This window comes from Oncorhynchus gorbuscha, linkage group LG22, assembly GCF_021184085.1.
Source record: "Oncorhynchus gorbuscha isolate QuinsamMale2020 ecotype Even-year linkage group LG22, OgorEven_v1.0, whole genome shotgun sequence".
In the NCBI taxonomy this organism is placed as follows: Eukaryota; Metazoa; Chordata; class Actinopteri; order Salmoniformes; family Salmonidae; genus Oncorhynchus; species Oncorhynchus gorbuscha.
Genome location: NC_060194.1, coordinates 26,879,238 through 26,902,146, shown reverse-complemented (window position 1 = coordinate 26,902,146; position 22,909 = coordinate 26,879,238). Strand labels below are relative to the sequence as shown.

General features: G+C 44.4%; 1 pseudogene across 1 annotated transcript in view; it reads right to left on the bottom strand.

The window, feature by feature from the left end:
* Positions 1-22,909, bottom strand: part of LOC124009927 — a 62,227-nt pseudogene that overhangs the window by 7,709 nt on the left and 31,609 nt on the right. Inside the window, exons 3-9 of the transcript XR_006834334.1 lie at positions 18,640-18,720; positions 11,007-11,213; positions 9,284-9,688; positions 6,336-6,532; positions 6,052-6,208; positions 2,766-2,821; positions 1,313-1,374 (exon numbers count right to left, since the gene is read on the bottom strand). The product of XR_006834334.1 is annotated as a phosphatase and actin regulator 1-like (transcript). The remainder of the gene's footprint in view (positions 1-1,312; positions 1,375-2,765; positions 2,822-6,051; positions 6,209-6,335; positions 6,533-9,283; positions 9,689-11,006; positions 11,214-18,639; positions 18,721-22,909) is intronic.

Here is a 22,909-nt window from a genome sequence, read left to right as displayed (position 1 = left end):
TAAAGCTATTTTTGTAGTCAGGATGGAATTGGAAGTTTAAAAATATGTATATTTTATTTAACTAGGCAAGTCAGTTAAGAACAAATTATTATTTACAACGACGGCCTACCAAAAGGCCTCCTGCGGCGACTACCAAAACACACATCACGACAAGACACCACAATACTACATAAAGAGAGACCTAAAAACAACAATATAGCATGGCAGCAAAACCACATGATAACGCAGCATGGTAGCGACAGAACATGGTAGCAGCATAAAACATGGTACAAACAATATTGGGCACAGTCAATAGCACAAAGGGCAAGAAGATAGAGACAACAATACATCACGCAAAGCAACCACAACTGTCAGTAAGAGTGTCCATGATTGAGGCTTTGAATGAAGAGATGCAGATAAAACTGGAGCGACCCAGGTATGTGTGTGCTTTGGAGACCTTTAACAGAATGTGACTTGGAGAACGGGTGTTGTATGTTGAGGATGAGGGCTGCAGTGGGTATCTCAGACAGAGGGGGAGGGCAAGAGGGTTTCATAAATAAGCATCCAGTCACTCGAGATCCATAAATAATGTCTCCGTAATCTAGCATGGGTATGATGGTCATCTGAATCAGGGTTAGTTTGGTAGCTAGGGTGGAAGTGGAGTGATTACGATAGGGGAAACCAAGTCTAGATTGAACCTTGGCCTGCAGCTTTGATATGTGCTGAGAGAAGGACAGTGTACCGTCTAGCCATACTCCCAAGTATGAGGTTACTACCTCAAGCTTTAAACCCTCAGAGGTAGTAATCACACCATTCTTCTTACAAAACCATATGACCTTTGTTTTGGAGGTGTTCAGAACAAGGTTAAGGGCATAGAAAGCTTGTTGGACATTAAGAAAGATTTGATCTAAAGCGTTTAACACAAAATCCAGGAAGGGGCCAGCTGATGATAAGACTGCATCATCTGTAAATAAATGGATAAAAGAGAGCTTCCTACTACCTGAGCTATGTTGTTGATGTAAATCGAGAAGAGTGTGGTGCATAGGATCGAGCCTTGGGGTACTCCCTTGGTGACAGGCAGTGGCTGAGACAGCAATGTTCTGACTTTATACACTGCACTCTTTGAGAGAGGTAGTCAGCAAACTAGGCCAAATACCCCTCAGAGACACCAATACTCCTTAGCCAGCCCACATGAATGGAATGACCTAGGCCAAGGCAATACAAATAGCAGCACAACATTGTTTGGAATCAAGGGCAAGGGTGACATCATTTAGGACCTTAAAGGTTGCAGTGACACAGCTCCTACTTTTTGGAAGCCCCTTTCCTGCCTTACCTTTCGCGTTAATCTGCGTTTTATTTCCCTCTTCTCCTCCAACTCCTCCTGTTCGTTGAGCGCTGTGGGAAACACAAGGGGTCAGAGGTTATACCGTGTTTCAGGGCACACAAGTGGGCTGCGCTGCTTAGGAAACATTTTCCCACTACTGGAAGGAGAAAAACACCTCATTTACATAATGTAGTGGATTAAAATGCAGCACAGAAACATACTTAATATTCCACGTCGCTGAATATCTCAAAGCCTTAAATGGTTTATCATCGTCATCACCTGTTTGTAATGTAGGACTATTTGCATTGCAGAAACAGAAGGGAAATTGTCTCTCTCTATCCCCAATTCCCACATGGCTAGTTCTTCCACATTTATTCACATGGGGTTGGTTGGCTGGTGTACGTTACATTAAAATGCTTCGAGGGAACAAATTAGAATATTCAGACCCAGTTTTGCTCAGAAAAAAAATACTCCCGTCTCACTAGAGATTACTCTTATTCTTTTCCATGGACACCCTCCAAACTAATGATCAGATAAGCACCCTCCAGCTTTAGAGTGAAGAAGTTAAAATCAAAAAGGAGGAAGAGGACTGAAAACATTCTATACTTGCTATTCCAAAACACATGACAGAGTTGTGTGTTAATTGCCTAACTATACCACTGTTGTCTTGGTTTGGAGTGCCAAAGTTCCATTTGATAAATGGGCGACAGGTAGCCTAGTGGTTAAGAGCGTTGGGCCAGTAACCGAAAGGTTGCTGTTATGAATCACCGAGCAGACTAGGTGAAAAATCTGTCATTGTGCCCTTGAGCAAGGCACTTAAGCTTAATTGCTCCTGTAAGTCCCTCTGGATAAGAGTGTCTGCTGAAATGTAAATAAAAGGCATGCCCCATTTATTTAACCTAGGCTATGTTGTGGGGGAGACTAACATTTCAGGAATGGCACACCCCGCTTATCCTCTCCTTACACACACACACACACACACTGCCAATCACAGAGCAACCTCTGGGAGACCAAGGCACTGCTGGTAAACCGGTCTTTGATGAAAGCAGAGGAGCCCAAGCTGCTATCGCCTGCCTGCGTCTCTCTGATACGGAGTGTGTTTGAGCTGAGAAACCAGCCTCCTTGGCCCTAGCCAGCATCCTGAGGGAACCACACCGCCTTGCCTTCCTCAGATGAAGGAGAGAGAAGAAAGGCAAGATGTATTCCACTGGCTCCAGGATTAGTAGGTCTCTGAAATAACCAGGGCAACTGTGGTTTGAGGCAGCTTGCATAAAATACTTATTAAATGTGGAATAATATGGTACATTAGGGTAAGTCAAGTCACTGGGAATAGTTGTAAAAGGGATAACATTAGAGTGGTTTAATAGTGAGGTGATTATTATCAGTAAATTGCTACCGTCTATATAAATGATGATATGTTATAATGATAGGTTCAGAAGGTAGAGGTACATACAATACTCACGTTTCAGGATATTCCTCTGTTCCAGTTCCTCAGCACTGGGCCTCTGACTCAACTGCCTGCACAAACACAACCAAACACAAGGTCAAGTCAAACTCAACCTTCGATGGATAGTACAAAAAACAACAATGATAAACCCCCTGAACAACAAAAGCAAACTTTGTCAACTAGCCAAATCTCCATAGACGACAACAGTACTAAACATGGGCAACTCAACTTACATTGATAGTAGGGCTGGGAATTGCCAGGGGCTTCACGATCGATACTTAGGTGCCTATACGATATCCATTGCAATGCACAAGATGTTCTGTGTGTTGTGATTTGATGTTCTAAACATATTGCTCACTATATGTCAGCTGAAGAGAGACGAGAGAGCACGAGGACACAAGTTTTGATCAGTCATGGAATAAGTGCTAAAATCAGGTTGGCTCACTATTTAAAATGATGGATAAACTAACTATAGGATGAAAAATACTAGAGTTTTGGCATAGGTATAGCCGACTAGTGATAGTTAACGTAACCTAGAAAAAAAAAAAAAAAAAACATTTTTTTTTTTACAAATTTATAATTTGAGTCTGCAGAAGCATGCAAACATGAATATTTCACAGTCAACTTAAACTAAGCAGCTCACTTTCAAATGCTGTGCGCGTCGTCTCAGGACAAAGTCCATACCCAAATCACATGGCAATTTTTTATCTGTTCCTCTTCCTACTCATCTAGCCTGCGGTCACTTCTCTTTAAGAAGACTCCATCCAGCCAGTGTTATCCAAGTGACAGTTTGAGTGACAGCTCGAGTGCCAGCCAGCACCAGGGTGATAGCTTTGGCTGAGTTGGCACGTCAGGACGGATGGCATCTCAGTCACTACAGAAATCTACATCTATTCTTTGACAGACATGAATAGAAACTGACTGGCTTCAAGGCAGTGAGGCTCATTCCTTTATCTCAGTTATTTTATTTAGACCAGTATTGTCAAGGTCAGGATGTGCACATCACCCTCATTTATTTCCAGACATAACACCAGTTACGAAATCTGGTTCATTCACACAAAAGTATATGCTGTAACAGTAGGGTACAGCACCACATTATACAGTTCAGTCAACCATGCCCATCTCGCTATCCCCCCTCCTAGTTACTTTGTTTAGGGAAGTCACATTAAGATTTACATTTTTTCTAGTTGATCCAGTGACTTCTCACCCCTGAGGGGTAGAGCAAGAGATTGGGGAGTGAGAATGTATGACTGTTTGTAAGCAGTTAAAGAATGAGGAGTCAGCGCTTTTAAAAGATTCCATTCCTAATTTATGCCGAGAGAGCGAGAGATCTTGTATCAAATTTCTTTGATGTCTTGCGCCTGACATGATTGGCTGAATATAGTATGACATTCTAACATTTGGGTTTTTGGGAATAAGTTCTGAAAACAGCAGAAGTAGCTATTCAGACTGAGGTTTCTGCCGGAGCCTACAGGACGGGCGTTTGTTGACAATGTCCAGGACCCAGAGTTACAGACAGAGAGACTGATTGGCTCGCCTTGTGTTGTCTCATCTCAGTGTCTCGCTTGGCTGCACGCGTCCCGGAGAAACAAGACAGTGAGTCTGCCGGACGTCTCCACTTCTGCTCAGGGTTCTGCAGATCTACACAAACACATGCCGGTGCCGACCTCAACCCAACTTCAGACAGTCTGACTGACCTCCACGCTTGTCCCAAATCATAAATTTATCATCGTTATACAAGAGGCCATTGCCATAATCATAAGGAATTACACAATAAATGATGTAATTACCAATATGAAAATCTATTATACCGTCCATTAAGTCTCCATCACAATAAGGAGAGGAGGAGATGGCTAAGGTCACAATGACCTCCTTTAGGATTAGAACCATCCATTTATTGGCGTGCCACAAAGATCTGCTACAGAGGAGCACAATGCACATGGCAAATGGCATGACATTGGCAGTCATGACACTGATAGTGTGTCCCAAGTGGCACCCTATTCCTTATATCGTGCACCGCTTTTGACCAAGGCCCCAAAAGTATTGCAAAACATAAGGAATAGGGTGCCATATAAGATGCATACAATGGCACTCCGTAAAGGACAGAGAGACAGGGAGCATTTTGGAAACAACATAATGCCTTCTGGGAACAACACACCATGTGCCAATCACAGCATGGAATAGTGGCAGAGTACGCCCTCTTCTCTTTCACATTGAACCATGACGTTCCCTCTCTTTAACACGCCGTCATCTTCTTCCCTCTTCTACTCCCTCTGGTTCCATCCTGTCCACCTCTTCATTCACCACCATCTCATTGGCTCCCTACTGGCCAGGCCTGTTCTGTCCAAACAGAATCCTGTTACGTGATGGTAGATTCAAATCAAACCGTAGACGAATTGACAAAGACTGCATGGCTAGGTCACGTTCACCTTGGATTAAAAAGAACCCATCTGTATATTGCCATTTTCAAATTGAATGGGAAACAATGAAAAGTGTTACTGCTGTGTTTATATGAATGTGTAATCACTTCATATGGGCTTCTAAGGTGTCTGTTCCCTTACCACTGAATGTGTGTGCTGGTGTGCTGTATGTGTGAGAGCTGTTGGTGTGTGTGAGAGAGAGAGAGAGGGCCGTCAGTATAGCGAGTGTGCGGAGGAGTGGTGTGGTAATGCCTTGGCACATATCACCGTGGTGATTCAGTGAGCGAGGGAGGACGGCAGGCAGTGGGAAGAAAAGAGGGAGGGAGAGAATGTAGAGCGAGACGGAGAGCTGATGCATTGGTGAAATTAGGTCAGCTCAGTTCTCAGCGCCCCTCTTAACGAGGTGGAGGGTTAATCTTTAAACGGATGGAAAGAAGATGCAACTAAAGTGATGGAAAAGTGTTTTGATAAAAAGGAGGCTTCCATTGCGCTTTTAAAAAGCCAGATTAGTCATAGCTAGTTATGTTAGTGGGGATATCAGACCATTTTCCCAAAGTAGGCCACAGTGCAATATTTGGCTGTTGACAACTGTTTCCTGAAAGCTCTGTTATAGAGGAGAAATGGACACGCCTTTCAAAACACATCAGAGAGCTGTTGGCATTGCAGAAGGGGCATTGCTTGGTCTCGTGCTACATTAAAGATGTTGAAGATATTTAACATATCAAATGGACACTTCGCTCTATTTATGAAAATACAATGGAGTCTGTTCTAGTCACTATCCATCTGTGACTGGAACAGATGAAAACTGAAAAGATCCTGGTCCACCTTTCAATCCTCCTTGGGCAGGTTGTGTGTGTGCACGCGTGTGCTCCCGCTCTCACCGTGTGAGCTTGGTGCCTATCTGCTGCCTGGACTCCAGCCTCTCCTCATCAGTCTGCATGGGCAGGATGTTCTTCTCCTCCAGCTCGCTCTTAGATGGACGGTTACTCAGCTTGACAGCCAGAGAATCCTTCCTCAACACTTTCAGACCCAGGGTACCTAGACACAGACACCAGGAGCTAAATAAAGAAATGACCTCACCAGACCCAGGGTACCTAGACACAGACACCAGGAGTTAAAACACAACATTAACCTAACGTGTGTGTGTCCACCATGGTGATCTTACTTGTGAAGAGCGAGTCATCATCCTCGTCATCATCTTCATCATCCTCATCATCATCATCATCCTCGTTTTTGTACATGCTGGGCAGGTCCTCATAGTCAGACTCGTTGGGCATGTTCTCTTTGTCGTCCTCGTCGATGATCTCAGAGGGCACCTGGCTTCTGTCCAGAAGACTACACTGACCAGAATGCATTGCATTGCTGCAGGGAGAAGAGGCCAGGAGGTATCTGTTAATGTTAGTGGTAATGATTGATTGAATCTTCATATTAATCTCTTCTATCTACCACTTTTCCTTTTCCAGTGTGAATCTAATGGTTGCTTTAGAAATGCAACAATGTGCTGTAGAGAGCCACTAGGATCATGACTCTACAAGTGGTTGACTCATTCCCTATCTCCTGTGTAGTCATCTGAGAAAATGGCAGTCTGGCTGGAATTGCCTTGACGCACTCGATGCGCAAGGTCGAGGCTGTGCCATTTCTGGATCATGGTCATTAGCACCAAATTGTCCACCTTGACTTGCAGCCATTGAACTAGTGAGACAGACAAACATATCTGGTTATCTGAGCAATAGGTCCCTAGCAGGGAGGTCAGTCTGACTGCCACATTAGCCTACATACCATTAGAAAAGGTTGATGACCACTGATCGGAGTCAAAATCATTTTCAGCGTCAAAAAGCAAGCAGAGATCTAGCGCTCAGAATATTTTAAAACACGACTTCAAAAGAAATGGTAGCCTATGCAACATTACCTTGTAAAAATAGTCGGAATGAGGATTGTGCAGTAGGTCTAATACATTAATCACAGCATATTGGCTATGCTTGGTCTGGCAGTCTTGTTATTCTCAGACTATACTATTATATTACGTATCAAAACTCAAGCTTTGATAACAAAATAGATAAGTTGTATCACTTGTGAGGCACAGCGGAGCATAAATGATTTTACTGAACTGAAGGTACCAGCATCTGATGGTCAGTCTCAGCGGAGGGAGAGCGCAGCAGAGGGCCCCTGCTCTCTCCTTTCCTCCGGTGGGACTGACCAGAGGGGACAGTCGTCCACCTGATGGTCAGTCTCAGCGGAGGGAGAGCGCAGCAGAGGGCCCCTGCTCTCTCCTTTCCTCCGGTGGGACTGACCAGAGAGGGGACAGTCGTCCACCTGATGGTCAGTCTCAGCGGAGGGAGAGCGCAGCAGAGGGCCCCTGCTCTCTCCTTTCCTCCGGTGGGACTGACCAGAGGGGACAGTCGTCCACCTGATGGCGAAACTCGAGTCACACCACATTATTTCTACCTCATGCACAAATCCATGTTGTTCCTATGACCAGAGAAAGTGAAATATTCCTCAATATTAAAATTGACATGAGCTACTAATGATAAAACACAGGCCTAATGATAACTAATTCATTCCAGATACAGTGCTGGTTGTAGCACAAGTGGAATTAGGGAGAAGCACATTATGTCTTGAATTTTTAAAAAGTAACTTTTGACAGTGCTTAAAACTTAAACAGGAAATCACTCACAAACAGCAGCTCTTTGCTGAATTCTTTGACAGTCTCTCTCTCTGGTCAAGGTTTTAAAAGTTATTAAATCTCACATAGGCTAGTATCAAACTTTGCTGTGGGGTTGTGGAAGCTATAGGCACAGTGATTTGAGCGATCCGATTGGCCAGCACAGTAGGCACACTTGATTTAGCTCTCCTGGTCCGCCGGGTAGGCAGTGTTCGTCCCTTCAGATAAATGAAATGGTTCAAAATGGGAACACCTTGCCTACCCGGCACGCTGGGCTTCTGATTCAAGTGCACCTGCCACCAACAGTGCAAACAAAATAGGAATGCAAGGCCTTATCGTTGGCTTTTCAACAGAAATGTTTGGTGATTGACTAGGAATGCCTTGAAGATCGCGGTTGGTGACCACTGCATTAGATAGTTGCTCATATCCTTCACATCACAGACCATTCAGGTTCAAAGAAACAAAGTTGTCAATCAACTGGGTTCATGAGGGGCTGGTTCCATACTGTAGTCAGTTGTAGAGCGGGGTTTAAATCTACATATCAGACAGCCCACACTGCTATCACGCTATGACTAATCACAAGCCCCTGCTGTGAGAGCCCACTAGGGACCATTCAGCTCCCCATAAGACACGCAAAGCAAGCAATCAGAGGACCAGGGAGGAACTGTGTGTGTGCATGAATAAGAGGATCCCCTGCTGTGAGATGGTATCATACTCATGCATACATAGTCAACCTGAATGAATAAGAGATCCTAGTTATTCTACACTACCCCTCTACACATGATATTCCAGTCTATAGAAATGATATGATAATACTGGCTGTACCAACTCAATTCATTTGAAAGATAAGGGAGAACAGCTGATCGATTCATTCTGGTCTATTTTTTTTGTCCCAATTTTGAGATATTTTAACCAAGTGTCACATAAAATACAGAGAAATTAAGTCCAATTCCCCAATACATTTCTCCGTATTAATTTGGCCAATGTCTGCTAGGGGGAGGGAGGACAGGCTGTGGCATCAGTTGTGCCAGACATGCCTCTGGAGGCAGCCTGTGTGCCATGGTGCCACACACAGTCTGCTATCAAAGTGGGCCACTCTGTCGCAGTGGAACGGGGCGAGCTAGGTCAGACCTCTACATCAAAGTCACATGGTGGCAGCCTGACCCCAATAACACCAGGCAGGGGTGATCTGACCTACAAACCAGCTGGACCCGCTATACTGGACAGATGTATTTATTGAAGATGCACTAAGTCTTCACATTTGATTAATTTACCTACGGTGAGTGTTGGAGACAGAAATGTATGATATAGAACGGATGTTACACTTCACTCCCATCATAAAGTTGTACCATCTACACTCTTAATTTCTACCTGCAACGTCCTGGACAAAAGCTATACAACCATAAAGATACATAATGGTTTTATTTAATAATGTGTATACAACAACTCACTTCTCCAGCCTCTGCAGGTTGAAGGCCAGCGTCTTGTTGAGCTCCTCGATGATGCGGCTGGGGGCATGGCCTTGCATGGAGCCATACTGCAGATGGAGCTGGTGGCCTTGGTTGTGTGCGTGTCCGTGGTTATGGTGCTTCCCGCCCCCCTTGAGCCCCTGGTGGAGGTTGGCTAGGGATGTGAGATGCGAGGGCAGCAGAGGGCCATGGTGGGGGGATGGCCTTGGTGGCCATGTGGAGGGGGGAACTTCGGTTGGGAGAAGGTGCCGAGGGGAGAGGGTGAGGAGCAAGAGTTGTCCATTCCCCCTTGAGGCACACAGATCATCAATTTCTTGGGAGGTAGAGGAGGAGATGGCTTGCCTCCCTGGCCTGGCATACAAGGCAGCTTCATCTGCTGACAAGAGTCTGCACATAGAGACAGATGAGTAGAGAAAGACAGAAACAGGTAAACATCCATGTTTGATCAGTGCTTTGACATGTTCATTCTTCCACCATGTCTTTTTATTTTACCCCCTTTTTTCTCCCCAATTTCGTGGTATCCAATCGGTAGTAGGTCTTGTCTCATCGCTGCAACTCGTCCGTACGGACTCGGGAGAGGCGAAGGTCGAGAGCCATGCGTCCTCTGAAACACAACCCAACCAAGCAGCACTGCTTCTTGACACAATGCACATCCAACCCGGATGCCAGCCGCACCAATGTGTCGGGGGAAACACTGTAAACCTGGCGACCTGTTCAGCGTGCACTGCGCCCGCCAGCCACAGGAGACACTAGCGACCTGCCGGCCAAACCCTCCCTAACCCGGACAATTGTGCACTGCCTCATGGGCCTCCCGGTCAGGGACGGCTGCGACAGAGCCTGGGTTCGAACCCAGTCTCTGGTGGCACAGCTAGCACAGACCACTGCACCACCCAGGAGGCCCCTTACACCATGTCTTAACTGGTAAGTGGTGAGTATAAGTAGGACTACAGATTAGTGTGTCCTGACCAGGGAAAGCGCAGGGCTCTAAGCACAATCACCAAGCCATATTGTAAGAGACGGGCAACAGTTGGATAGAGCAGATCAACATGACAGTATACAGTAGAATGCCCAGGTTTGATTGAGCAGGGAGAATTAGATTAGGCTTTTGCCACTTCTAGCACAGACGGGCAGATAACAGCTGACCTGGCTACACTGGGACTTAATGACACTAATCTCTCCATCCACACAGAGTGTGCGCACATGTGGCTACTGACAATAGGTTTATGATTATTCAACTACATACCTGACTGAACAAACTTTCACTGTGTGTGTGTGTGTGTGTGTGTGTGTGTGTGTGTGTGTGTGTGTGTGTGTGTGTGTGTGTGTGTGTGTGTGTGTGTGTGTGTGTGTGTGTGTCTCAGAGCTCTGTACTGTAAGCCATTTGCCAGTTCAGTCAATCGTCTATCTTGGTATTCAGTGCCAAACATGATTACATTGTATGTAAAAACGCTTGTCCCAATGTTCCAGTTGTTGACAGGTGTGGGCCTTAGGTGTACACCTGTGTTTGTCCTTCCTCACTCTCAGGGGAGACAACTACAGGAAGAGCCTGACTGACACCATCCAATCCACTTTCCCTTTGTTGAAGGAGATCAGCAAATCTCATTGTGGGTTTCACATGTCTTTGGCACATTAACAGTGCCTTTGTATTAGTCTAACAAGGGGCATCAGTGGCAGGGTCGCTGTAGTTGTTGGTGTGTGTGCTTACCTGTGCTGTGGTTGGGGATCCTGTTGAAAGGTTTGGGGGGCAGCGCAGGGGGCTGTTTGTGGTACATGGGGGTCTTGGCGACGTTGTCCTGAACATTGCTGGGAAAACCAACAGATTTCTTGGAAGGCAGGACCATGGACGACTTCACACTAGAGGGCTCCCGAGAGCAGACTCCACCCTCCATCGAGGATCGGAACTCCACGGTTGCTGGAGAAAGACACACACCAATTATAAATATAATGTACAGACAACTGGAAATGAACGGTCTACAAAGGTGAAGAGAACTAATGTGCTGCATCATATGCAGGTGAACATGAATGATATATGATAGTGCTCCACAGAGTACACTAAACATTAGGAGCGCCTTCCTAATATTGAGTTGCACCCATCCTTTGCCGTCAGAACAAGCTCAATTTGTTGGGGCATGGACTCTACAAGGCATCGAAAGTGTTCCACAGGGATGCTGACCCATGTCGACTCGAAAGCTTCCCACAGACTCTGAACAGCATGGCGCCGACAGAGATGGTTGTTCTTAGGAAACTATGCATTATTTTTTTATTCTATTATTTCTTACATTGTTACCCCAGGAAATCTTATTACATACAACTGAGAAAAACTATTGGATATAAGAGCAACGTCAACTTACAAACATTACAACTAGGAATACGTCTTTCCCGAAGCAGATCCTCTGTTCAGACTAGAGGTCGACCAATTAATCGGAATGGCTGATTAATTTAGGGCCGATTTCAAGTTCTAACAATCGGAAATCGGTATTTTTGGGCGCCGATTTGCCATTTTTTAAAAACACCTTTATTTAACTATGCAAGTGAGTTAAGACTGAATGACGGCCTAGGAACGGTGGGTTAACTGCCTTGTTCAGGGCCAGAACGACAGCTCGGGGGATCCAATCTTGCAACCTTACAGTTAACTAGTCCAACGCAATAACGACCTGCCTCTCTCTCGTTGCACTCCACAAGGAGACTGCCTGTTACGCGAATGCAGTAAGCCATGGTAAGTTGCTAGCTAGCATTAAACTTATCTTATGCAAAACAATCATAATCACTAGTTAACTACACATGGTTGATGATATTACTAGATATTATCTAGCATGTCCTGTGTTGCATATAATCTGACTGAGCATACAAGCATACAAGTATCTAAGTATCTGACTGAGCGGTGGTAGGCAGAAGCAGGCGCGTAAACATTCATTCAAACAGCACTTTCATGCGTTTTGCCAGCAGCTCTTCGTTGTGCATCAAGCATTGCGCTGTTTATGACTTCAAGCCTATCAACTCCCGAGATGAGGCTGGTGTAACCGAAGTGAAATGGCTAGCTAGTTAGCACGTGTTAATAGCGTTTCAAACATCACTCGCTCTGTGCCTTCTAATAGTTGTTCCCCTTGCTCTGCATGGGTAATGCTGCTTCGATGGTGGCTGTTGTCGTGTTGCTGGTTCAAGCCCAGGGAGGAGCGAGGAGAGGGACGGACGCTATACTGTTACACTGGTAATACTAAAGTGCCTATAAGAACATCCAATAGTCAAATGTTAATGAAATACAAATGGTATAGAGGGAAATAGTCCTATAATTCCTACAACCTAAAACCTTCTTACCTTGGAATATTGAAGACTCATGTTAAAAGGAACCACCAGCTTTCATATGTTCTCATGTTCTGAGCAAGGAAGTGAAACGTTAGCTTTCTTACATAGCACATATTGCACTTTTACTTTCTTCTCCAACACTTTGTTTTTTGCATTATTTAAAACAAATTGAACATGTTTCATTATTTATTTGAGGCCAAATTGATTTTATTGATGTATTATATTAAGTTAAAACAAGTGTTCATTCAGTATTGTTGTAATTGTCATTATCACAAAGAAATAAAATGCTTTAAAAATAATTTCAAAAATATATATATTAAAAAAATATATAAAAAAATATATAAAAAAATAAATAAAAATAATAATAATAATAATAATCTGATTATTCGGTATCGGCTTTTTTGGTCCTCCAATAGTCGGTATCGGCGTTGAAAAATCATAATCGGTCGACCTCTAGTTCAGACCACCACCCAGGAATATGGAGTTAATTCCAGTAGGTGATTCAAAACAATGACACCGCAGAAGGGGCAGACGAAACGGCCACCTGGCCAAATTCAAGCTAGGGTTGCCTTCCAGAGAGACAGAGATTGTAACATTCTGTTTAATGGTAATTCTGTTTCCATGTAACACACAGCGTTGAGATTTCCTGCAATGACAACAAGCTCAGTCCGATGATGCTGTGACATCGCCCCAGACCACGACGAACCCTCCACCTCCAAATCAATCCTGCTCCAGAGTACAGGCCTCGGTGTAACGGTCATTCCGTCAACGATAAACGCGAATCTGACCATCACCCCTGGTGAGACAAAACCGTGACTCATTAGTGAACAGCAATTTTTGCCAGTCCTATCTGGTCCAGCGACGGCAGGTTTGTGACCATAGGCGACATTGTTGCTGGTGATGTCTGGTGAGGACCTGCCTTACAACAGGCCTACAAGCTCTCAGTCCAGCCTCTCTCAGCCTATTGCGGACAGTCTGAGCACTGATGGAGTGATTATGCGTTCCTGGTGTAACTCAGGCAGTTGTTGTTGCCATCCTGTACCTGTCCTGCAAGTGTGATGTTAGGATGTACTGATCCTGTGCAGGTGTTGTTACATGTGGTCTGCCACTGCAAGGATGATCAGCTGTCCGTCCGGTCTCCCTGTAGCGCTGTCTTAAGCGTCTCAGTACACAATTTATTTCCCTGGCCACATCTGCAGTCCTCATGCCTCCTTGCAGCATGCCTAAGGCACGTTCACGCAGATGAGCAGAGACCCTGGGCATCTTTCTTTTGGTGTTTTTCAGAGTCAGTAGAAAGGCCTCTTTAGTGTACTAATCTGTGACCTTAATTGCCTACCGCTTGTAAAATGTTACTGTCTTAATCGTTCCACAGGTGCATGTTCATTAATTGTTTATGGTTCATTGAAAAAGCATGGGACACAGTAATTAAAACCCTTTACAATGAAGATCTGTCAAGTTATTTGGATTTTTTACGAAGTATCTTTGAAAGACAGGGATGGGTTCTTTTTTTGCGGAGTTTATACCATCTATTGCACCTTAACTTTAGATTTGTGTATATTTTGTAGTTGTTGGGGAATTGTTAAATTACTTCGTTATTACTGCACTGTCGGAACTAGAAGCAGAAGCAGTTTGATACACTCACATTAACATCTGTAGCTCAGTTGGTAGAGCATGGCGCTTGTAACGCCAGGGTAGTGGGTTCGATTCCCGGGACCACCCATACGTAGAATGTATGCACACATGACTGTAAGTCGCTTTGGATAAAAGAGTCTGCTAAATGGCATATATTATTATTATTATTATTATTATAACATCTTCTAACTATGTTTATGTGACAAATAAAATTTGATTTGTGTCAAGTTGGCTGATGTCCTTTGGGTGGTGGACCATTCTTGATACACACAGGAAACTGTTGAACGTCAAAAACCCAGCAGCATTGCAGTTTTTGACACAAACTGGTACGCCTGACACATACTTCCATACCCCTTTCAAAGGCCTTAAATATTTTTTATGACCCCTTCATCCTCAATGGCACCCATACACAATCCATGTCTGAATTGTCCCAAGGCTTAAAAATTCTTCATTAACCTCTTCTACCTTTAATCTACACTGATTGAGGTGGATTTAACAAGTGACATCAATAAGGAATCATATCCAGGTAAAAGCTTCACCTAGTCAGTCTCATAGCAAGATCAAGTGTTCTTAATGTTTTGTACATACAGTGAGAACATACAGAAATCCTCCCACACAGGTGTTTTTGCACCCATCATTTCTTGTTGTGACATCCGCAACGCACCAGGGCGCCTTGTTCCCGTCGCTTCAGGTCTGACTGCTTCGATTGGACCAAATCCTCACATATCAAAAAAGTTATGAAATGGTTACATAATGACTGCAACACCTTGGAGGCGTTACTGGGAAACCTGGTAGAGAGACAGACTGATGTATGACACATGAGACCTCATATGGGCTGTCAAATGACCACAAGTTAATTGCAGTAGTGCAACCTGTCTTGGTTTACTTACTCTTTTCCTCGTGCACACTGGCAGGTAAGAGGCCGTTGTTTCTAAGGACCACGAAAGCTGAGATGCAATGAGTAAGCCTAATACAGCACGAGCAAAATCAGGCTGAGAAACAATCGTTCCAATACAAGAACAAGGTTTGAGAGGGATCAGACCATCCTCTCCCTTTCCCAGGTGCTACCAATAAAGGATGAAGGGTGATTTGGAACACAGGCTACTACAATAATAACCATTCCTATTGTAGAAAACAACTTATATTATCACTATCGCTGTCATTTTCATTGACCAACACTCCCATGTGAGTGCTATAGTAGGAGGGTTTGGAGACAGACAGTTGGGGTGTTACATTAAATCCAGGCACATGCAGCACCACTCCAGTGTCAGGCAGTTAAAAGCTGATTACACGCCAGCAGCCAAAACAGAGGAGAGATTAACAAATGTTTTGGGAACTGATGTGATTAAATCAATTCTGATTAATGAAATTCAATCCATTTTCCCTTTCGGACGACAGCTAATGGCAAGTCTCATAAGACCTTCATCCAGAAAACATAAGTCAACCATTTATGCCAGCAGCACTGGCAAGGCACCTCCTACTCTGTTCAATAACGCAAGTCATACTTAATTTCAGGTTCTTCAGTGACGAGTATAAAAACTACTTGCAACTATTCCCCACAATCAGAACAAATCATTTTCAGCATAAAAGAGAAAGTGGATCTTCCCAGAAAGAGTTAAGTGGTGATATAAACTAACAATCAAACATCTTATCCAGGATGAGACTTGATTGGTAAAATTAAATGGCTGGACTATTTTGCTTTGAACCCCCTTTATGTTTTGTTGCACTGACTCTGCATACTCACTGGTTAAAGGAATTGTCCAAAACGCTCATAGACAGGATTGTGTAGAGGCACAGATCTGGGGAAGGGTTCCAAAACATTTCTGCAGCATTGAAGTTCCCCAAGTACACAGTGGCCTCCATCATTCTTAAATGGAAGAAGTTTGGAACCACCCAGATTCTTCCTAGAGCTGGCCGCCCAGCAAAACTGAGCAATCAGGTGAGAAGGGCCTTGGTCAGGGAGGTGACCAAGAACCCGATGGTCACTCTGACAGAGCTCCAGACTTCCTCTATGGAGATGGGGGGGAACCTTCCAGGAGGACAACCATCTCTGCAGCGCTCCACCAATCAGGCCTTTATGGTAGAGTGTCCAGACGGAAGCCACTCCTCAGCATAAGGCACATGACAGCGCGCTTGGAGTTTGCCAAAAGGCACCGAAAGACTCTCAGACCATGAGAAACAAGAGTCTCTTGTCTGATGAAAAAAGATGGAACTCTTTGGCCTGAATGCCAAGCACCATGTCTGGAGGAAATCTGGCACCATCCCTACGGTGAAGCATGGTGGCGGCAGCATCATGCTGTGGGGATGTTTTTTAGTGGCAGCGACTGGGAAACTAGGGAAAGATGAATGGAGCAAAGTACTGAGAGATCCTTGATGAAAACCTGCACCAGAGCGAGCGCTCAAGACCTCAGACTGGGGTGAAGGTTGACCTTCCAACAGGACAACGACCCTAAGCACACAGCCAAGACAATGCAAGAGTGACAAGTCTCTGAATGTCCTTGAGTCGCCCAGCCAGAGCCCGGAATTGAACCCGATCGAACAGCTCTATATTTATTGTACCCAGCAGTAAGTACCAGTAGTATAGCAATGGTTTAGGAAACTGGCTCGTGTTCTGACAAGTTGTCCACAGAGAGGGAGGCAGAATGCTTACTTCACCCATCAGCTCAACTTAACAGCATCTCTTAAACCCTGATGGACTTTCTACTCCCTCAGAAGATATCCTGACCAACAGGGGGAGAACCTCTGTCAGATCCAAAACATGTTTAGATAAAACAAAACAGACAGTTTTAGTACACCTACTCATTCAAGGGTTTCTTTATTTTTACTATTTTCTACATTGTAGACTATAGTGAAGACATCAAAACTATGAAATAACAGACGGAATCACGTAGTAACCAAGAAAATAAAAGCACAACTTTGCACACTCTCTGCCTTTTCTCAACCAGCTTCACCTGGTATGCTTTTTCAGCAGTCTTGAAGGAATTCCCACATATGCTGAGCACTTGTTGGCTGCTTTTCCTTCACACGGTTTGATCCGACTCATCCAAACCATCTCAAATTTGGTTGAGGTTGGGGGATTGTGAAGGCCAGGTCATCTGACGCAGCACTCCATCACTCTCCTTTTTGGTAAAATAGCCCTTACACAGCCTGGAGGTGTGTTGGGTCATTGTTTTGTTGAAAAACAAATGATCATCAAAGCCCAAACCAGATGGGATAGCTTAACGCAGCAGAATGCTGTGGTAGCCATGCTGGTTAAGTGGGTCTTGAATTCTAAATAAATCCGACAGTGTCACTAGCAAAGCACCCCCACACCATTACACCTCCTCCTCCATGCTTTACGGTGGGAAATAAACAGAGGTCATCCGTTCACCCACACCGGGTCTTACAAAAGGCACTGCGGTTGGGAACCAAAAATCTCCAATTTGAACTCAAAACCAAAGGACAAATTTCCACCGGTCTAATGTCAATTGCTCATTTTTCTTTGCCCAAACAAGTCTCTTCTTATTGGTGTCATTAAGTAGTGGTTTCTTTACAGCAATTCAACCATGAAGGCCTGATTCACACAATCTCCTCTGAACAGTTGATGTTGAGATGGGTCTGTTATTTGAACTCTGAGGCATTTATTTGGCATTTATTTATCTGGGTCTTCCTTTCCTGTGACGGTCTCATGAAAGCCAGTTTCATCATAGCGCTTGACCCGTTTTGCAACTGTACTTGAATTAACTTTCAAAGTTCTTGTAATGTTCCAGATTGCCTGACCCTCATGTCTTAAAGTAATGGACTATCGTTTCTATTTGCTTATTTGAGCAGTTCTTGCCATAATATGGACTTGGTATTTTGCCAAATAGGGCTATCTTCTGTATACCAGCCCTACCTTGTCACAACACAACTGATTGTCTCAAACGCATTAAGGAAAGAAATTCCACAAATTAATTTAAGGCACACCTGTTAATTGAAATGCATTCCAGGTAACTACCTCAAAGCTGGTTGAGAGAATGCCAAGAGTGTGCAAAGCTGTCATCAAGGCAAAGGGTGGCTATTTGAAGAATCTCAAATATATTTTGATTTGTTTAACACTTTTTTGGTTGCTATATGATTCCATAGTTTTGACGTCTTCAAAAAACCCTTGAATGAGTAGGTGTCCAAAAACTTTTGACCAGTAGTATACGCACAGTCTCAATCTGCTAAATGTTCTATATTTTGAGTACTCAATATGTATGTATCATGAGGGAATGGCTTTCTGAAAGTGATGGAATTTGGCATTTAGCTGTGCAGAACACCCAAGTCACATTCACGCAGCTCAGTTCACACACTCATTCACTGTAGGCTCAACAAAACAATGGGAGATGACCAAAACCATTATTTCTTTATGGCACATGAAGTGAATGAGGAAAGCATCTCACCTTTCTCAAAGATCTCTTTCAGCACACCTCTCTTGATCAGCTCTTCTCTGCTTTGCCTTACCGACATCTTCCTCTCCAACGCTGAGGGGAAACATGATTGTTAAATCATATATCAAATCAAGAGTGTGTGTGCATGAGCATTCGTATATGGAAAAACAGGAATACTATCTTCGATATCAAACCTGCAGTAAATCCTTGAACAGATTGTAATGGAGCCAAATCAGAAGATTAGGAAAACAAGGATGAGGTTTATTTTGGGATCAGTAATCAATTTGTTAAATATTGAAACATTTTCCCCTGGTTATTTCTATAAATGTGTTCACTTGGTTCCCAACATTGATTGGCACACTTGCGACTGAACCCTAACGCCATAAGCACTCTGGGGGCACTGAATCATGGGTCCTATGCATCACACTACATTCCCAAGAGGTCATACATTCACCATGGGGACACGAGGAACAGGTGATTTATTTTTTATTTCTATTCCTTTTCACTTAGTCTAAAATATTATGAACTGGTGACCACTGCCCATCAAATTCATTAGCAATGTAAAATTGGCAGTGAAATGAAACATTGAAGAGGCCTCTAAATAGTCAAAACGAACACCTAATCCAGTTGCAAAACACTAGCCTTAAGCCAAGGAAGATCTTCAAAAGGCATGAAGGAGGATGAGAATAAAAAAAAGGCAAAAGGTAGTGCAACATCACCTCCCAGAGTAATGCATTATGTATGAGCACATCGGGAAGGCATGTCCCAAAGTTAATGCTTCTATATTTACATCTCAGCAGTTACATTTACATTTACATTTAAGTCATTTAGCAGACGCTCTTATCCAGAGCGACTTACAAATTGGTGCATTCACCTTATGACATCCAGTGGAACAACCACTTTACAATAGTGCATCTAAATATTTTAAGGGGGGGTGAGAAGGATTACTTTATCCTATCCTAGGTATTCCTTAAAGAGGTGGGGTTTCAGGTGTCTCCGGAAGGTGGTGATTGACTCCGCTGTCCTGGCGTCGTGAGGGAGTTTGTTCCACCATTGGGGAGCCAGAGCAGCGAACAGATTTGACTGAGCTGAGCGGGAACTGTACTTCCTCAGTGGTAGGGAGGCGAGCAGGCCAGAGGTGGATGAACGCAGTGCCCTTATTTGGGTGTAGGGCCTGATCAGAGCCTGGAGGTACTGAGGTGCCGTTCCCCTCACAGCTCCGTAGGCAAGCACCATGGTCTTGTAGCGGATGCGAGCTTCAACTGGAAGCCAGTGGAGAGAGCGGAGGAGCGGGGTGACGTGAGAGAACTTGGGAAGGTTGAACACTAGACGGGCTGCGGCGTTCTGGATGAGTTGTAGGGGTTTAATGGCACAGGCAGGGAGCCCAGCCAACAGCGAGTTGCAGTAATCCAGACGGGAGATGACAAGTGCCTGGATTAGGACCTGCGCCGCTTCCTGTGTGAGGCAGGGTCGTACTCTGCGGATGTTGTAGAGCATGAACCTACAGGAACGGGCCACCGCCTTGATGTTAGTTGAGAACGACAGTTTGTTGTCCAGGATCACGCCAAGGTTCTTAGCGCTCTGGGAGGAGGACACAATGGAGTTGTCAACCGTGATGGCGAGATCATGGAACGGGCAGTCCTTCCCCGGGAGGAAGAGCAGCTCCGTCTTGCCGAAGTTCAGCTTGAGGTGGTGATCCGTCATCCACACTGATATGTCTGCCAGACATGCAGAGATGCGATTCGCCACCTGGTCATCAGAAGGGGGAAAGGAGAAGATTAATTGTGTGTCGTCTGCATAGCAATGATAGGAGAGACCATGTGAGGTTATGACAGAGCCAAGTGACTTGGTGTATAGCGAGAATAGGAGAGGGCCTAGGACAGAGCCCTGGGGGACACCAGTGGTGAGAGCGCGTGGTGAGGAGACAGATTCTCGCCACGCCACCTGGTAGGAGCGACCTGTCAGGTAGGACGCAATCCAAGCGTGGGCCGCGCCGGAGATGCCCAACTCGGAGAGGGTGGAGAGGAGGATCTGATGGTTCACAGTATCGAAGGCAGCCGATAGGTCTAGAAGGATGAGAGCAGAGGAGAGAGAGTTAGCTTTAGCGGTGCGGAGCGCCTCCGTGATACAGAGAAGAGCAGTCTCAGTTGAATGACTAGTCTTGAAACCTGACTGATTTGGATCAAGAAGGTCATTCTGAGAGAGATAGCGGGAGAGCTGACCAAGGACGGCACGTTCAAGAGTTTGAGAGAAAAGAAAGAAGGGATACTGGTCTGTAGTTGTTGACATCGGAGGGATCGAGTGTAGGTTTTTTCAGAAGGGGTGCAACTCTCGCTCTCTTGAAGACGGAAGGGACGTAGCCAGCGGTCAGGGATAAGTTGATGAGCGAGGTGAGGTAAGGGAGAAGGTCTCCGGAAATGGTCTGGAGAAGAGAGGAGGGGATAGGGTCGAGCGGGCAGGTTGTTGGGCGGCCGGCCGTCACAAGACGCAAGATTTCATCTGGAGAGAGAGGGGAGAAAGAGGTCAGAGCACAGGGTAGGGCAGTGTGAGCAGAACCAGCGGTGTTGTTTGACTTAGCAAACGAGGATCGGATGTCGTCGATCTTCTTTTCAAAATGGTTGACGAAGTCATCTGCAGAGAGGGAGGAGGGGGGAGGGGGAGGAGGATTCAGGAGGGAGGAGAATGTGGCAAAGAGCTTCCTAGGGTTAGAGGCAGATGCTTGGAATTTAGAGTGGTAGAAAGTGGCTTTAGCAGCAGAGACAGAGGAGGACTTAACCATTTATCGCTGTGCTGAATAGAGGCAGTTTACCGTCATGTTAGTAATATATATTTTTATATATTTTTATATATATTTTTTTTATCTACGCCAGCAAAGGAACCAATTAAGAATGTAAAATGAGGATCAGCAAAAACACTTGAGCAGCACACTGTGCAACAATCTCCCTGCAGGCCACCGGCTCTGGAAGTGAGACTATGTGTATGTGTGCAGATGTGGTGTGTGTGTGTGTGTAATAAGGAGCTACAGCTCTCTCGACAGTAGGGGACAGGGCCAATACACCTAGAACCCAAACAGAAGGCACACATGAGAATCATTTAAAAAGGTCAGAAACTGTTGTGAGTCTCTAGTGCATGCAGTCAGAGTGAACCTCCGTGTTCTAATATGTCACATCGCATAAAGTTCAACATTATGAGCTCTTCCAGGACATCCAGATGTTTTAATTCACCATCCAAATTTCAAAGACTAGCCAGAGAAGCTCGTTGGGGATGGGAGAAGTGGAAATTGGGCAGTGTGCAAAAAACATATTTTGAAGAACTGTACCGCTATACCAAAATATAATGCCATGAGCAGGATATCCACCTACATTACTAGTACAGCAGACAGGCAGAGGAATAGAAAAGCACAGATTTATTTTTATACTCCCACCAGGGTTGTGCTCAATTCAGAATTGAGACTCAAATTCTTGAATTGAAGTAGTAAACAGGATACAGAATTGCAATTCACATGCCTCTTCTAATCTATATTTAGGTGTAGTCTATACAAATACATACTGTACACAAAACAGACATGTCGTTACATACATGCATATAACATATTGGATCTTCAGGACAAACTGGAAATTAAATATCGAGGAAAACAAAACCTGTACGTAAAGATTGTAAATTCTTATGTTTCATTATGACCTACATTTTGTTCAATATGTGGAAAATATCACATGTCCCAGAATGCATTAGTTTAACCCTCCAATTGACCCTAAAGCCTTACAAAAGAAGCCAAACAAATTAAATGGTTGGTGGAAATATAAGTGGCTATTCTAAGCACTAAGGTTAAGAGTAAAAGAACATTGTTTCCAGAGAAAAGTTATACAAAATAATGTATCTGGAAGTGTGACCTGTCAGAGTCAATGAAACGCATGTTCTACGACTGAGTGGAATTTCTTTGAATTGCACAGAATTGAATTCTACTTCCTGTGACTGAAATTATACATCCTGTGGAGTGTGGCCAATTAAAATGTTCAACTCATGAGTTGAATGAGAGTCAATTTGAAAATTCAGAATTGAGCACAACCCTGCCTCCCACCCTATACTGGGTGTGTGTCCACATTTGAGAAATGGCCTCATTTGATAAAGCACCAATCACGGCAACATCATACCCCCCAAAACATGCTAAACTCTAATCATTACAAATAACAGGGGAGGCTAGCATTTTTTGGGTGGTAGGATCATTCACAATTAAGTCATGACTATACATAATCATGGTAGCATCCACATTAATGTAGACGTG